The sequence below is a fragment of the Lissotriton vulgaris genome, chromosome 1_1, assembly GCF_964263255.1.
Source record: "Lissotriton vulgaris chromosome 1_1, aLisVul1.2, whole genome shotgun sequence".
In the NCBI taxonomy this organism is placed as follows: Eukaryota; Metazoa; Chordata; class Amphibia; order Caudata; family Salamandridae; genus Lissotriton; species Lissotriton vulgaris.
This window is the reverse complement of record NC_141685.1, coordinates 47,969,533-47,986,262: the sequence shown is the minus strand read 5'-3', so window position 1 is coordinate 47,986,262 and position 16,730 is coordinate 47,969,533. Positions and strand designations below refer to the sequence as shown.

The 16,730-nt window shown below is 48.5% G+C and overlaps 1 protein-coding gene and 1 pseudogene across 1 annotated transcript in view; both read left to right on the top strand.

Annotated features, from left to right (window-relative positions):
• LOC147737166 (uncharacterized) overlaps positions 1 to 16,730 on the top strand; it is a 498,742-nt gene that overhangs the window by 253,996 nt on the left and 228,016 nt on the right. The window lies entirely within an intron of this gene.
• LOC147737167 (uncharacterized) lies at positions 6,604 to 7,443 on the top strand (annotated as a pseudogene).

Genomic DNA, 16,730 nt, shown 5'->3' with positions numbered 1-16,730 from the left:
CGGCCAAACCGGTTCTGGGGCACACCAGCCCCTGTCCCAGCGCGGCCTGGATCAAAGGAAAGGGGTGTATCCACCCCCTTCCTTGGTCCCACCCATAGGAGGGGACCTAGCAGGTAATCCAGCCCACCAGATTCGAATAAGAGTGGGAGCAGTGCCAATGCAACTCAGATTATCCTGATGAAACATGAGAAATGAAACTCTGGACCCTTCGACATCCTACTCGACATAGAAGACTGAAGAATCTCCCTTGTGGTCAAGGAGTGACCACCCTGTGCAAACAGGATGTATGACGTTACAACGCATACTTTTACTCCGCATACCATTACAACGCGGTATTCACAACGCATACCACTACAACGCATAGCGCTTTGGGGTGCTGGATAGTGGTAAGTATAATTTACTATTCTAACTCCAGTCCCCGTGGACCCTAGGGAAGGTGTTGGATAGTAAATTAAACTTACCTCTTATCCTAGAGCGCCCCCCAGCGCCATGCGTTGTAATGGTATGCGTTGTAATGCCTGCGTTGTAATGGTAGTGCGTTGTAAAAAATGCGTTGTAACAGGTGAATACCGTGCAAACAGGCACCATCCAGCACCTCGACCCTTGCTTTGTTGCAGTTTCCGCCGGAACTCGAGCGACAGAGATCAACGAGATTAAGCTTGCCTGCCTGCCTTCCTTCAGCCCGATCCACAGTCCCTGCAGAGATGAGACCTGTGGAGGCGACCGGAAGCGTGGGGCACGCCATCTTGAAAAAGCCACGAGGCGCTGACTGTGCAGCCCACGAGTGATCCTTGAAGCTGTGCACCGGGGTCTGAGAAGCCCCAACCCTGAGCTACTCTTGCACAGAAGCTACCCCCTCCACACTCGACGAGTGCTGCGTGGGGCCCTTCTGCTTGTGTTGGCTTGACACGTTGGCCCGGTCACTTGCCAGCTGGCTTGTGGCCCCTGTGCCTACGAAAACCCTAAACCGACTTGCTTTTCTGGTTGCTCCAGATTTGCACCAGCTCCTGTGAAAAGGAGCACCTGCTCTGACCCTCCTGGTCCGAGTGAGAAGCAATCTCCCAATTCCGCGTGGATTGCTTTTGCCAAGTGTTGACGGCGCTGACGGTGAGAGCCTGCGTGGGACAGATCGTGACCTGCTTCTGAACATCGCAGATGCCCCAGAGCCCACGTGACAGCGGAGAGAAGCTCCTCGACAACCATCTGATTGCACCAACATTGCCTGGTTCCGTCCTGGTTCCACCCTGGTCACTGCTGAGTGACCCAGACTCTGTCCCCTCTGCTTTCAGATACTTCTCAACTTTGATGCACCCTTGGATCACACCGGAAACTTCTGCTTCCCATCGCCTGCAGTATCTTCAGCTCCAAGCACCAAGAGCCTGCGTGTCAAAACCCGACGCCACTTCGACCCTGTGCACCCACTTCCTGTGGGTGAGGTAACATTGCAACGCCGGTGTTCCCACACTGGTACACACCTCTAGGGTCTGTGTCTTAAGTTTTGTTCCTCTAGGTTCAGCGGAAGTATCTTTAAACTATATTTGTGTAACTTTTACGCACCATTGACATTGCATTGGTGCAAGCCGCACTTTACGTGCTGCACCCGAATCCCGCGGGCTTTTCCCGACTTCAGCATTGCTAGTCCAGACTGCTCCCAGCGATTCCCTAGGCCCTAGGCCTAACCACTGTTCGATTGGTATCTCTCATACCACTTCCTAATATATGGTTTGAGTGGCCACCTGCCCTCATCCATAATTGTGCAACTTTGTATGTTATACTGTGCTTTTGATTTAATGCTTGTGCCCCTTTGCTCATAAAGAGTACTGGGGATTATTTTAGAAATAAACACATATATTTTTATAATATATACTTGTGTGGTGACCTTTCATTTGATATTACAGGATTGTATGTGGTAAAACAGCTCGCTTAACACGACCTCTTAAGTTAAGCCTTTAAGGCTGCTTAGTCCATGCTACCCCTAGGATAGCCTGTCTAACAAGGTTGACTTACAACCTGACACCATAAGGGATTGTTTGGACTGATACAAGGTGGTTCCAGAATTGGAAACATCATATATCAGGCCAATTTCTCACACCCAATCTTTAAGCAATGCTGGAACTAACCTAGAACCGGGTGACCACCCCCTCATGACTTGAAAAGGTACAAGGTGAGTAACACTATGTTCAATAGAACGATAGGCCCACAACATTTCATCAATCAAATGTCTCATGGAAGGCGATTTACCAAAGCTAACTGTAATGTCCCTTTCACCAATCTATTGGCCCTCTCCACCATACCATTACCCATGGGATTGTATAAAGAAGTACAAGAATGTTTAATGCCACACTTTTCAAGAAAACAACGCATTTCACCAGAGGTCAACTGCGTACCATTATCCGGCAACAAAATATGAGGAACACCCTCATCAAGGAACAATTTTTCCAGTACATCAATAGTGGATTTAGTAGTAATGTTATTCAGAAACTTAACAACCAACCACCTCGAATGAACGTCAACAATGACTACTGCAAACCGCATATCACCAGAAAATTCAGCAAGTGGACCGATGAAATCTAAGCAAATAGTATGCCAAGCCTTGCCTGGATCAGTAATATGATCAACACACTTTTGAGCGCCAACTTTAAGTCTCTTCTCAGGTTCCGGTTTTAAAGTCTTTATTTCGATAATAAAATCATAAAAGACATTTTTTTTTTAAACGTGAAGTTTTAGACATGCAAATTTTCATAAAGAGTTGGTATTACAGCAAACACAATTATAGTTTCAATTACTGTATACAAATTCGAATTTCATAAAATTCATACAAATAGAGTATGACATCTGGGTTTATGTGCTTCTCCCCTGTGGGTGGTGGAAGGATGCCCCCTGCCGGTGAGAGCTTGAGTAGGCGCTATCTCGTTGGAGGCCCGGACTGGGGTGGATTGGGGTGGTTTGGTTACATGGTCTTCAGTATTATTTAGCGCTGAGCGCACCCGGTAGGCCACGGAGCGCTTTATCGACCCCACAACCCCTGTAAAGCATGTGTAAACACAACACGTTGTGCATTGGAAGACCTGGTAATGGCACAGGCACAAACTCCTTTTCAGGCGGCTGTGCACATGTGAGCTGGCTGAAAAACGCCATCAATCACAATTTAAAGTCAGTCAGTGGCTGAAGGGGGTTGACCCATAGCCCCCTGCTGTAGACTTTAGGAAGTGGAAGAAAAATGTGAGTGACACAACAACCAACAAATGAATGAAGAGGGCTGCCACTGTTTGTTTTGTTCGCCCTATGTGGAAAGGGTATGCTCAGACGTGGGTCCTGTGCTCTCCATGCCACTGGAGTCAAGCTATCCTTGCTGATGATGGTTATGAACCCGAAACCGGTCCTAGGATGCTTGTTTCCGGGCCAGGGAAGACATGGCATTGCAGTTCGGGCTGGACTGTTCCCATGAGGCTCAGGGTCAGACTGATTTGCATATGGCCATGTCTGAACTGGGGTGGCAGAGTGAGCTAAAGAACGATGATGGATTAACCCAGATCAGTTGACTGAGGGTGATTGCTTGCAATGTTCAACACTCCGTCCATCATCCCCTTCTTTTTGCTGTCTAACCTCGGTCGGAATTTTTTTTGTGTGTGTTTTTAGTATCAACATTTTGGGAAACATGAGTCTGGCGCGATTGCAAAAGCTATCTCTAGTCAAAATGAAATAGACTGCTTGGCGTTAAATATTGCTATTTTTTAAAAATGTTGTATTCCCCACAGGAGCAATTTATAATAGAAGATCGATGCACTTTCAACTTTGCTCTGATTTATATATTTATCCAAAGAACAGTGGTTCCTGTGGCATATTTATTTTACACAATATTCAATATAACAGCTTAAATAAGCACTATTGACTTATAACAGAAAAGGGTTTGGCAAGAAAAGAAGCACACATATATACCAATTTTTAGAAATTACTTCTTGTATTTCAACTTAAGACACTCAGTCTAATACTTATAACAGCGACATATATACAAAAAAAGTGCAATGTGTCCCCAGTGATTTGTGAACAAAAAACAGAACATTAAACAATAAGTGGTCTGTACAGTTTTGTTGTTATGGATATTTACAAAGGGAAAATGACCAAGCGCAATAATAAAGCAATTCTTAACAGTGACTATCTACAATCATAGAACACTGTGCTTGAAAAGGTTCATTCCCTATGGCGTCGACGGAGTTTCGACCTGCTTGGTAAAGGTCTCGTCAGGACTAAACAGTGAGGGACATCTAGGGGAAAGTGAGAATTGTGTAAGTATGTGTAGTCGCTATAATTGATAATTATATGTGGACTAAGATGGACGAATAATACCTTGTGGTGTCTTTAATTGATGCAACCTATGCGTGATAGAATAAGGAAATGACTTACAGTATACCCAGACGGGCACTGTTTGGAAGCAAGATACAATAGTCAGTTGTTATTAACGCACGTACTTATAGCGACTACGCATACTCGTCGACGCCATAGGGAATGAACCTTTTCAAGCACAGTGTTCTATGATTGTAGATAGATAGATAGTGTCTTAAGTTGAAATACAAGAAGTAATTTCTAAAAATTGGTATATATGTGTGCTTCTTTTCTTGCCAAACCCTTTTCTGTTATAAGTCAATAGTGCTTATTTAAGCTGTTATATTGAATATTGTGTAAAATAAATATGCCACAGGAACCACTGTTCTTTGGATAAACATATTGCCCTGGTTCCACTGTGAGTAGGGTCCCCTTGTTTCCCCTTTTCTGATTTATATATTGTCTGGTTTTTAGTATCAATTTTATATTTTAAGCTATTTTATTTGGACTAAGTCGTCTTTTAAAAAAAAAAAATGGTATCAAATGTCATGAACGTAACTGGCTTATATGTATGTACTTTTATGGTTTTTCCTAACTGAAACCGAATAAAGTAATTTTTTGACTTTTGAAATAGAGTAATTGAGGACGCAGTAGCTGGTTGCTTGTGTGTTAGAAAAGTTGTGGCGTGCCACGGAGGTATCACTCTCTGGTCCTAGGAGTGTTTGAATCACATTTGGATACCAGTCGCTTTTTACCATTAGGGACGTGCCTCTGGGCGCTACATGGATGAATCGCGATATTCAGATTCTGCTGCCAGAATAAAAAAAAAATTTCGGTGATTCAGAGGGAGGGGGGAGCCAGAGGGGGCCGGGCGGCTGCAAAGAGATGGAAATGCGGCAAGTAGTGAATCTGCGCATGTAAAGGCTGCTTGAATGCGGGAGGGTTGTTCATTGCTAGAGTTCATGTTACGCTGCCTGAAGTGAAAGATTTCTTGTTTCTGCTGTGACTGCCAATGCGGGAGTTTATCTCGAAATGTTTGCTATATTGTCTCACTGCCCTGCCCCCCCCCCCCCTCCCCTCCCTTCATTCACCTCTCTGCCCTGCTTCTGGTGGCTATCTTGAGTTTCTTGGTTTGGATGTCCTACTTTAAATGAGCCATTGTACTGATATGTTGTGAACGTGAATGTAAGAAGGCATGGCGTCTCACAGATCATTTATACTAAGGCAAGCAACAAGCATCACAGATTAGGACACATGCACAGTTTTGAAACATCTGAGATGTTATCGGTTTGCAGAAGGGCTGCTTTCTTCACATATTTAGTTCTGCATCTAAAAGGTCCTGCAAAAAACGTTTCGCCATCAAGTGCCATTTGTCTTCCTGTGGATCCAATATCTTTCTCTGCCTCATGAGCTGCAGATCCATGTAAAACTGCTGCCAACATTGGCTTCTGGCATTCATCTGTGCCCAGTTGTCCTATCACTGAAAGTTTCAGCAAATCCCACAGACAAAATACCGTCAAGATCAAGGTAGTGCAGCCGCGCGGTTATCTCCACAATTAGGATGAAAGAGGCAAACAAAAGGTCTCGATTTACTGCAGTCCTGTGGGTGGGATTCCTTGGGGAAATGGTGCCAGGTCGGTGGTAAGAAGATGTTTGTAAAAGTTTCATTTCCAAATATTAAGGAGGATGCTTTTATCAGTTCTTTTATTTTTTAAACCGCTGTTGCCTAAAAAGTGCTAGCTTTGCCATTTCCTAGAGCTTCAAGATTCTTAAATCCTATGAAATACCACAAACAGACCTGCGCACTTTGTGAAGTGCGCGGTGTCTCAACCTGATATAACCTTATTTTGACTTGTACTTGTGTTGGGTGCCTATTTACTTACTTGTATACTATTGCGTGACCTCCTCTGTCTGTAAAACGGAACTTTTGTTGCCAATGTTTGCCCTGAATTGGCACCCATGCCAGTTGGTCACCCTACTTCAATCCCGAAATGCTCTGGGGTCTTCCTTAAACTTCGCTTGTGACATTAAAAGGAGGCATTTCAAGACTGAAAGAAATCCACAGAACGTTATTGTAAGAATAAAGATTCGACTCAACCGAGATGACAAGGACTCGTTTTGTTTTGGTTTTTGTTTTGATTCTGGCAGCAGAATTTGAATCTCTTGATTCATCATGCAGCGCCAAGAGGGACGCCCCTCATGGATTTTAATGATGTACGTTTTATATTGTGAGTTTTAATTAACTGTACAATAAAGGATAGGAGCCTTTCTGTGGTGTAAATTATAGTATCCGTCCTGTAAGAGGCTTTTATTTTTTATTCTATTTTTCGGTGGGCATTTGTTTTTAGCATCTTTTCTCGGTAAAATGGCTTCTAAGAGGATTGCTGCTGCTGCCGCCGCGGCCGCCGAACCTGACTCTTCGAAAGCAGTGCCTACTAAACCAGCTGCCGAGGTGAAAGCAAAAGCCCTCAAAGTACCAAAAGCAACAGATGCTCCTATTCACCCCTCGACCTTGAGCATGGTATTGGAAGCCCTGAGGAAGAACACCGACCGCAAAGGTGCTACTGTGCCTTCCATCCGCACATACATCCTCACCACCTACCCATCTGTGGACTCCGTGCGGCTCCGAGTACTGCTGAGGCGAGCGCTGGGAAAGGGCATGGAGCAGGGCCTTCTGATGAGACCGACCAACTCTACAGCGAAAGGTGCCACAGGAAGGTTCAAGCCGGCACCAGCCAGACCGAAAACTCTGAAGAAGGTATCTGAGAACAGTGACCCAAATGGAGAACCGGTGCCCAAAGCCAAGAAAGTTGTGTCCAGGAAACCTAAAACTTCTGGTGCAGCTGCTAAGAAGCCAAAAGCACCTGGTGATGCGGCTAAGAAGGCTGCGAAAAAAGTGGCAGTAAAGGTGAGACTGCTGTTCCTAAAGCAAAGGTGGACTCGGACAAAGCTAGCACAATTCCAGCCAAAAAGCCCAAGGACAAGGTGGCTGCCAAAGTGGCAACCAAGGAAAAGACCAGTGAAAAGAAGGGGGAACTGGCAGCAAAGGCTGCACCCACAAGCAAAGATAACATCGATAAGGACTCTGCCAAACCTACCGCCCAGCGTGGCAAGAAATAGTTATGAAACCATGTTGGTTATTTTAATTTATTATAATGCAAATTATTTTTACTATTCAATAAAGGTTCTGTTAACTTAAAAAAAAAAAGTAAATCTAAATCTAAATCTAAATCATGGCATCAAAGCCATCTCCAGGGCCCACATCGAATATTGACTTTTCAAACTTGGAGAGCCAAGTTTCTAGCGCTGAGATGCACAGAGTACAGCAGCAGGCGCATTAAACCAGGCACAGAATCAGGAGTGAGTGAGGGCCAGGTCAGGAGTAAGAGTCAGGATAGAGTGAGGGTCAGGAGTGAGTGAGGGTCAGGAGTGAGTGAGGGGCAGGTCAGGAGTGAATGAGGGCCAGGTCAGGAGTGAGAGTCAGGATAGAGTGAGGGTCAGGAGTGAGTGAGGGTCAGGAGTGAGTGAGGGCCAGGAGTGAGTGAGGGCCAGTTCTGGAGTGAGTGAGGGCCAGGTCAGGAGTGAGAGTCAGGATAGAGTGAGGGTCAGGAGTGAGTGAGGGTCAGGAGTGAGTGAGGGCCAGGAGTGAGTGAGGGCCAGTTCTGGAGTGAGTGAGGGCCAGGTCAGGAGTGAGAGTCAGGATAGAGTGAGGGTCAGGAGTGAGTGAGGGTCAGGATGTGAGGGCCAGGTCAGGAGTGAGTGAGGGCCAGGTCAGGAGTGAGAGTCAGGATTGAGTGAGGGTCAGGATTGAGTGAGGGTCAGGAGTGAATGAGGGCCAGGTCAGGAGTGAGAGTCAGGATTGAGTGAGGGTCAGGAGTGAGCAAGGGTCAGGATTGAGTGAGGGCCAGGAGTGAGTGAGGGTCAGGAGTGAGTGAGGGCCAGGTCAGGAGTGAGTGAGGGCCAGGTCAGGAGTGAGAGTCAGGATTGAGTGAGGGTCAGGATTGAATGAGGGTCAGGAGTGAGTGAGGGCCAGGTCAGGAGTGAGAGTCAGGATTGATTGAGGGTCAGGAGTGAGTGAGGGCCAGGTCAGGAGTGAGAGTCAGGATTGAGTGAGGGTCAGGAGTGAGAGGGGGTCAGTATTGAGTGAGGGTCAGGATTGAGTGAGGGTCAGGAGTGAGTGAGAGTTAGGATTGAGTGAGGGTCAGGATTGAGTGAGGGTCAGGATTGAGTGAGGGTCAGGAGTGAGTGAGGGCCAGCTCAGGAGTGAGAGTCAGGATTGAGTGAGGGTCAGGAGTGAGTGAGGGCCAGGTCAGGAGTGAGTGAGGGCCAGGTCAAGAGTGACAGTCAGGATTGAGTGAGGGTCAGGAGTGAGTGAGGGTCAGGATTGAGTGAGGGTCAGGAGTGAGTGAGGGTCAGGAGTGAGTGAGGGCCAGGTCAGGAGTGAGTGAGGGCTAGGAGTGAGTGAGGGCCAGGTCAGGAGTGAGAGTCAGGATTGAGTGAGGGCCAGGAGTGAGTGAGGGCCAGGAGTGAGTGAGGGCCAGGTCAGGAGTGAGAGTCAGGATTGAGTGAGGGTCAGGATTGAGTGAGGGTCAGGAGTGAGTGAGGGCCAGGAATGAGTGAGGGCCAGGTCAGGAGTGAGAGTCAGGATTGAGTGAGGGTCAGGATTGAGTGAGGGTCAGGATTGAGTGAGGGTCAAGAGTGAGTGAGGGCCAGGAGTGAGTGAGGGCCAGGTCAGTAGTGAGAGTCAGGATTGAGTGAGGGTCAGGAGTGAGTGAGGGCCAGGTCAGGAGTGAGAGTCAGGATTGAGTGAGGGTCAGGAGTGAGTGAGGGCCAGGTCAGGAGTGAGAGTCAGGATTGAGTGAGGGTCAGGATTGAGTGAGCTATGTTTAGATACATGAGCAGATGCCACCCTGCGTCACTGACCGAGCACTTCAGTATGTGTAGACAACAGTGGTCGAGCCGTCGGCTTCCTGGGCAGTATTATGCCTTTGCTTGTACTTTGTTTGCTTTTGTAACCTGCACACCTCACTTTCTCCTCCTGTGCACCGTTTGCTCCTAATGTATTTTGTTTGCTCACGATTGTCACTTTTGTCTCATGTAATGTAACGTTTGCTTTTGTAACATGATGGCGTGTCCTCTTCTCCCCATGCTTCAGTTCTGTTCCTATTGTGAAGTGTTGGTTAAGTGAGCCCTGCACATCAGGTCTGCAGGAGTGATAGAGGGGTCTCGGGGATCCCAGGACGCAGGACTGCGGCTCCAGCTGCATTCACCACCTGACGTCTCTGCACACGTGCTCTCTGTGTGAGGGTCAGGATTGAGTGAGGGTCAGAAGTGAGTGAGGGCCAGGTCAGGAGTGAGAGTCAGGATTGAGTGAGGGTCAGGAGTGAGTGAGGGCTAGGTCAGGAGTGAGAGTCAGGATTGAATGAGGTTCAGGAGTGAGTGAGGGCCAGGAATGAGTGAGGGCCAGGTCAGGAGTGAGAGTCAGGATTGAGTGAGGGTCAGGAGTGAGTGAGGGTCAGGAGTGAGAGAGGGTCAGGATTGAGTGAGGGTCAGGATTGAGTGAGGGTCAGGAGTGAGTGAGAGTCAGGATTGAGTGAGGGTCAGGATTGAGTGAGGGTCAGGATTGAGTGAGAGCCAGGAGTGAGTGAGGGCCAGGTCAGGAGTGAGAGTCAGGATTGAGTGAGGGTCAGGAGTGAGTGAGGGCCAGGTCAGGAGTAAGTGAGGGCCAGGTCAAGAGTGAGAGTCAGGATTGAGTGAGGGTCAGGAGTGAGTGAGGGTCAGGATTGAGTGAGGGTCAGGAGTGAGTGAGGGTCAGGAGTGAGTGAGGGCCAGGTCAGGAGTGAGTGAGGGCCAGGAGTGAGTGAGGGCCAGGTCAGGAGTGAGAGTCAGGATTGAGTGAGGGTCAGGAGTGAGTGAGGGCCAGGAGTGAGTGAGGGCCAGGAGTGAGTGAGGGCCAGGTCAGGAGTGAGAGTCAGGATTGAGTGAGGGTCAGGATTGAGTGAGGGTCAGGAGTGAGTGAGGGCCAGGAGTGAGTGAGGGGCAGTTCAGGAGTGAGAGTCAGGATTGAGTGAGGGTCAGGATTGAGTGAGGGTCAGGATTGAGTGAGGGTCAAGAGTGAGTGAGGGCCAGGAGTGGGTGAGGGCCAGGTCAGTAGTTAGAGTCAGGATTGAGTGAGGGCCAGGTCAGGAGTGAGTGAGGGCCAGGTCAGGAGTGAGAGTCAGGATTGAGTGAGGGTCAGGAGTGAGTGAGGGCCAGGTCAGGAGTGAGAGTCAGGATTGAGTGAGGGTCAGGATTGAGTGAGCTATGTTTAGATACATGAGCAGATGCCACCCTGCATCACTGACCGAGCACTTCAGTATGTGTAGACAACAGTGGTCGAGCCGTCGGTTTCCGGTGCATTATTATGCCTTTGCTTGTACTTTGTTCGCTTTTGTAACCTGCACACCTCACTTTCTCCTCCTGTGCACCGTTTGCTCCTCATGTACTTTGTTTGCTTACGATTGTCACTTTTGTCTCATGTAATGTAACGTTTGCTTTTGTAACGTGCTGGCGTGTAATCTTCTCCTCATGCTTCAGTTCTGTTCCTATTGTGAAGTGTTGGTTAAGTGAGCCCTGCACACCAGGTCTGCAGGAGTGATAGAGGGGTCTCGGGGATCTCAGGACGCAGGACTGCGGCTCCAGCTGCATTCACCGCCTGACGTCTCTGCACACATGCTCTGTGTGAACATACTTCATGCCTCATCTCCTTGCATCCGTCTTGTAAACACTCAGTTACTGAGACTCATTGGAATGTAGTGAACACCTGGTGCAGGTGACTTCTGCCTGTGTTAACCTCTGTGGCCCCATAGGAGCCCTGCCTCGCCACAGCCGCTGCTACAGCAGCCATCCTCTCAGCGGCGGAGCGAGGGGGGGGGGGGGAGGGGGGGCGGCCGCGCTGCACTCCAGGTCCGTTGTGGCCGCATTTATCATTTATCATTTATTTGGTGACACTCAGTGACAGTAGTGTCAATGTCCCCAAATAAATGATAAATGCCGCCGCAACCAGTGTTGCCAGATTGGGTTATTTCCCCCCCCGCACAAATGGGAATAATGTCACGAGAGAAAAACGCATAAATAAAAATCAATAAACCGAAGCACGCATGCGCAGAGTGAGTGACACTCGGAGGGTGTGCAGCCAGACGGGGAAGCACGAATAGACAGGCAGAACCTGCATGAATTGACACCCCTCTGACGTAGGGGGTGTACAAAACGATGGGGGTGGAAATATAGTTAGAACACCGGAGTGTGGGCTGAAGAGAGCCTGCTGGGTCACCAGCTGCGCATGCGCTGAGTACAGTGTTCCCAGTGTTTGTCCTGTGGTTGGAGTGTTTGCCTTTTTGCAGTATTCTCCATGTACTTGTCTTCGGTGCCCTTTTGTAACATGCACACACCACTTTGCCCTTGTAACACACGGTTGCTACCTCTCACATGTTTTTACCTTTGATACTTGCACAAGTGCCACCTTGCCTACGTAACGCTTGTTCTTGTGCCTAGCACTTATTGCAGTATTATACCTCAAAATATACTCTGTTTTCTCTTATAACTACACACTTGTCACTTTTCCTCTTGTGCACTTTTGACTACCTCATGTATTTGTGGTTGCTCCCAATTTTTACTACCTCAAGTATTTTGTTTGCTCACAATTGTCACTTTTACCTTTACTACCTCATGTATTTTTGGTTGCTCACAATTTTTACTACCTCATGTATTTTGTTTGCTCACAATTGTCACTATTACCTTATGTAAGTAACGTATGCTTTTGTAATCTGCTCTTTTGTAATGTTTCTCATTATGTTTCATTTCTGTTCCTAATGTGAAGCGCTCTGACGCCTTCGGGTAAAGTCCACGCTATATAAAAATGCGTAAATAAATAAAAATAAATAAATAAATACAGACACTGCCTTCTGCCTCAGAGTGTGGGTTGAAGCGAGCCTGCTGGGTTAACAGCTGCGCATGTGCAGAGTACAGACACTGCCTTCTGCCCCGGAGTGTGGGCTGAAGAGAGCCTGCTGGGTCAACAGCTGCGTATGCGCTGAGGGCAGACACTGCCTTGGCGGGTTAAAGAGGGCCTCGCATTAACTGCGCATGCGCTGAGGACAGACACTGCCTTCTGCCCCGGAGTGTAGGCTGAAGAGAGCCTGCTGGGTCAACAGCTGCGCATGCGCTGAGTACAGACAGCCCTCGGCGGGTTAAAGAGGGCCTCGTATTAACTGTGCGTGCGCTGAGGACAGACACTGCCTTCTGCCCCGGAGTGTAGGCTGAAGAGAGCCTGCTGGGTCAACAGCTGCGCATGCGCTGAGGACAGACACTGCCTTCTGCCCCGGAGTGTGGGTTGAAGCGAGCCTGCCGGGTTAACAGCTGCGCATGCGCTGAGGACAGACACTGCCTTCTGCCCCGGAGTGTAGGCTGAAGAGAGCCTGCTGGGTCAACAGCTGCGCATGCGCTGAGGACAGACACTGCCTTCTGCCCCGGAGTGTGGGCTGAAGAGAGCCTGCTGGGTCACCAGCTGCGCATGTGCTGAGGGCAGACACTGCCTTGGCAGGTTAAAGAGGGCCTCGCATTAACTGCGCATGCGCTGAGGACAGACACTGCCTCGGCGGATTAAAGTGGGCCTTGTATTAACAACTGCACATGCGCTAAGGACAGACCCAGCTTCCCGCCGGGAGCACGTGGCGTCTCGTGCTGCCAGAGCTGGGGTCGAGGCCTGGCAGTAGAGCAGGCGTGCAGCCTCAAGGAGGAGGACTCAGGGGGGGGCAGAGGCATGGAAGATGGAGGCTGACCGGCCAGAGACACATCTGGACTTTAAAAACAAGGAGAATCGAGACACTGAATCATGTATTTATTTATTTATGCGTTTTTATATAGCGCGGACTTTACCTGAAGGCGTCAGAGCACTTTACAATAGGAACAGAACTGATACATGAGAACATTACTGGTGAACAAATTACAAAAAGAAACGCTAATTTACATGAGGCAAAAGTGACAATCGTGAGCAAACAAAATACACGAGGTAGCAAACGGTGCAGGAGGAAAAAGTGACATGTGTGCAGGTTACAAAAGCGTACAAAGTACAAATAGAGGTATAATACTGCAATAAATAGAGGACACTCAAACACAAGAACAAACGTTACTTAGGCAATGGTGGCACTTGTGCAAGTATCAAAAGCCAAACAAAATGTATGAGGTAGCAAACAGTGTGTTACAAGAGAAAAGTGCATGTTACAAAAAAGTACCAAACACAGGTAAATGGTGGTACTGCAATAAATGGAAATTTATAGAAATTTTCTATACTAAAAGGTCTTCTTTCAGATAATAGAGAGGGCATGAATTAAATTTGGAAGTGTCTTTGAAGGAGGAGAACTTTGAGGTCAGTTTTGAAGGCCTGGGAGGAGGTGTGGTCCGCAGCTGAGGCGGAAGTGAGTTCCAGATTCTCACTGCGTTGCCTGAAAAGGTTTGGGCCATCGAATCATTTAACCCTTTGCGTGCGTCGGACGTCACGTGGGCGTGTGCAGAGGACGGCACCACGCCCAGTCATAAATCTCCCGCACCGCGGCGGAATTCGCGCCGCGGTCAATGGGTTAATGCAACACACAATACTATAGCATCCCTCCAGAGCTGTCAAGGATACAGCTTCATACACAAACCGCAGCTTTGGTTTCAGTTGAAGCTCGTGGCTCTGAGCTGAATGGGACCAAAAGCGGTATACACAGCGACATGCAGCAAATGGAGTTGTTATTTTAAAGTGAATATCAGGCTAATGATTGAAACTATCCCACAGCTTCTATTGTAAGGAAACAGGAGAAATACTTGTTTTCTTTCCAAGGATTTATTAATAAACAAAGCACCCATGACCAGAGCCAACCAGTCACGAAGAATCCAACGTCTTATCTGGTGGTACCAGGATGCTTCCTAACCGAGCAGCAACGCTCGAGACTGTACATAGCATATGACATAACCATGTCCATGAGTCACGTGGTGGCACGCGACTCATGGTCAAATATAAAGTGAAGCATTACAACAGCTACAAAAGCTGAATATAGGCTGAGCTGCGGCTGCACACCGGCATGGCAGTGCAGACCTGCCTCCCCCCCAGGGGAGGTTGTTAAGGACTCGTTTTGTAAGTAGAGGGACATCATTGCTCACTCAACTGCACCGCCTTCCCCCTGACCACTGCCATTCGGACGCTGCACTGGTTTGCTAGCCATCACTGGGTTTTATAGCATTTTAATTCAGTGGAACACTTTCACCCATTAAGATAACTAACTTCCAAAGCGCGTGAAGATACACTTTTGCCCGTTTGAGTTATACACATCAGGACCAGTGTTTTAAATGGGCCGGTACTGTCCGGTAGGGAGTACTATTTTGAGAGGGACAGTACAGGCACTTCTCAAGAGAAATGTAATACATTTATTTGGAGAGTACCAGCACTTCTCAGAAACAAGCAGGTACTCTGGCACAGAGTACCAGCACTTCTATTTTTCCATTTCAAGCACTGATCAAAACCATCACAGGCAAAGAACGCTGCCGCGTCATAAAGCCGCCAGCCTGTCCGTTGAGCATAGAAAGTAGTAGTCTACGTTTGTGTGTGGAAGTGGTAGGTCATCCACCAAAGATTCAAGCCTCAGGCTTTGATTCCAGAAGTGCTCTTTCAATGACGAGGTTTCTAATTTGTTACTGTGTCAAATCCATGGGGTCTGGGAACGAAACTAGAATATCTGCAAGAAATTTTAAATACATTGATTGCGACATTGCATGTCCTCCAGAACTCGCTGTTTCCCTTGCCGCCTAGGATCTTTAAGACTCTCAACACATTGCTCACGTCCCTCCTTTGGGCGGGGTGTCGTAGTAGAGTTGCCTTGAGTACAGTGGTGCGCTCCTTTGAGGAAGGGGGTTTAGAGGCCCCGCGGTTTGATCTTTATTACTACGCTTCGCAGCTCCTCCCGGCCGTGCGGTGGTTCGCGGGTGTGGAAGTTTGGGAGACTCAGCTGCTAGCGGGTAGGGCCACGATGATGCAGGTCTCTGGGGCTAGCCACGGCCTCCCCTATGTGGTCAGACATACGGCCGCGGTATGACAACGCTTTGTGGAGCGGATCCTCCGCATGGCACCCTTTTATAGGGAATTGCAGGTCTGGATATTGGCACCCATAATTCAACTGGAGCAACATTTATCTTTCCGTACGTGTAGAGATGTAGGATGTGAGGTCCTTGCGGATCTTTACCCCTCGGAGGTCTTTCTGTCCTATGAACAGGCGGAAGAATCGTTTGGCTTGAGCGGTGGGCATTATCTGCATTACCAGGGCCTGCGTTCCGTGGTCCGGTCGGTCTGGCCGCAGTGTCCGGAGATTCCCCAAATGACCCACACTTTACATATCTTGTTGTCCTGTGGAAGGGGCCGGAGGTTGATCGCCTTGCTCTACACTGCAATGAAACGCGATTCGATCCCTCCTTGCCGCCTTCCTGGGCGGCTTGGGAGGCGGACTTGGGAGCCCCTCTAGATCAGGGGCAGCGCAGGCGTGTGGGGATATTAACGCGTCGGGTGTCTTGCAATGCTCGCTTTAAGCTTATCCACTTCAACTTTTTACACCGCACATACCTCACCTCGCTCTTGCTTAGTCGCTTTTCTGACAATAGACGAGACAATTGCCCCAGGTGGGGCGGGAGGGGGGCCGGGTTCTTGCATTTGGCCTGGGAGTGTCCGATAGTTGTGAATTTCTGGATGGATGTGGTGGCCCGTATTCAGTCCACTACTGGTCTCCGTATTGCGCTTTCCCCCTTGCACTGCATGTTAGGGCTGATCCCCAGGCCCAGGAGGTGGAAGCTCCCGTTTAAATTGTTACAATTAATGCTGGTCCTGGCCAGGCGCAGGGTAGCCATGGCGTGAATGGGACAGAGGGCCCCTGAGGTGGATGTATGGCTTAGAGATTTGCGAGAATGGACACTTACGGAGGAAACGCATATGCAGCTCTCTAGAAAGGATGAGAAGTTACAAGATGACTTGATGGCCTGGCGAGTTCTGTGTCTGGAGGGTCTGAACACAGGGGATCGCTCATCACATAGTGACTCGGAGGGGACTAAAGCCGAGTTATTTTCAACATCCGAGCGGGGCTCTGGGGGGGAGGGGGAGGGGACGACTGAGGGGTGTATTCTGGGGTGTGTATCGGATGTGGGACCTGGCCTGAACCTCACTTGCGATGATTATTAATTGCAATGTGATGATGACTTGTGACTTTTTTATTTATTTATCTCCTTTAAGATTCAGAGACTGTCTTAATCCGAAATGTGCCGTAATGAGTCTGTTACCCTGTAATCAATTGTTGTTTTTACAAGATGCCTGGGGGGAGGGGGGAGACCTATAGTTGTATTCTGTG